This window comes from Rhincodon typus, unplaced genomic scaffold, assembly GCF_021869965.1.
Source record: "Rhincodon typus isolate 14 unplaced genomic scaffold, sRhiTyp1.1 hic_rhity00000531, whole genome shotgun sequence".
In the NCBI taxonomy this organism is placed as follows: Eukaryota; Metazoa; Chordata; class Chondrichthyes; order Orectolobiformes; family Rhincodontidae; genus Rhincodon; species Rhincodon typus.
Window position 1 is genome coordinate 44,410 of NW_025966169.1, and position 1,183 is coordinate 45,592.

Consider the following 1,183-nt stretch of genomic DNA (forward strand, 5'->3'; position numbering starts at 1 on the left):
GGAACTGTGCACAGTGATCCCAGTGCAGGTCTAACTGAGAGATATGGAGACCGGAACTGTGTACAACGCTGCCAATGTGGGTCTAACTGAGGGATATAGAGACAGGAACTGTGTATAATGCTCCCAATGTGGGTCTAACTGAGGGATATAGAGAACGGAACTGTGCACAGCGCTCCCAATGCGGGTCTAACTTAGGGATACAGAGACCGGAACTGTGTACAATGCTCCCAGTGTGGGTCTTACTGAGGAATATGGAGACCAGAACTGTGCACAATGCTCCAAATGTGGGTCTCACTGAGGGATACACAGACCGGAACTGTGCACAGTGCTCCCAGTGTGTGTCTAACTGAGGGATATAGAGACCGGAACTGTGCACAGTGCTCCCAGTGTGTGTCTAACTGAGGGATATAGAGACAGGAACTGTGCACAGTGCTCCCAGTGTGGGTCTAACTGAGGGATATAGAGAACAGAACTGTGCACACTGCTCCCAATGCGGGTCTAACTGAGGGATATGGAGACCGGAACTGTGCACAGTGCTCCCAGTATGGGTCTGACTGAGGGATATACAGACCTGAAATGTGCACAGTGCTCCCAGTGTAGGTCTAACTGAGGGATATAGAGACCGGAACTGTGCACAGTGCTCCCCGTGTGGGTCTAACTGAGGGATATAGAGACCGAAACTGTGCACAGTGCTCCCAGTGTGGGTCTAACTGAAGGATATAGAGACCGGAACGTTGCAAAGTGCTCCCAATGTGGGTATAACCGAGGGATATAGAGACCAGAACTGTGTACAGTGCTCCCAGTGTGGTCTAACTGAGCGACATAGAGACCAGAAGAGTGCACGGTGCTCCCAGTGTGGGTCTAACTGAGAGTTATAGAGACCAGAACCGTGCACAGTCCTCCGAGTGTAGGTCCAACTGAGGGATATAGAGACCGGAACTGTGCACAGTGCTGCCAGTGTGGGTCTAACTGAGGGATATAGAGACCGGAACTGTGCACAGTGCTCCCAGTGTGGGTCTAACTGAGGGATATAGAGACCGGAACTGTGCACACTGCTCCCAGTGTGGTCTAACTGAGGGATATAGAGACCGGGACTGTGCACAGTGTTCCCAGTGTAGGTCTAACTGAGGGATATAGAGACCGGAACTGTGCACACTGCTCCCAGTGTGGAGTCAGAGTCATA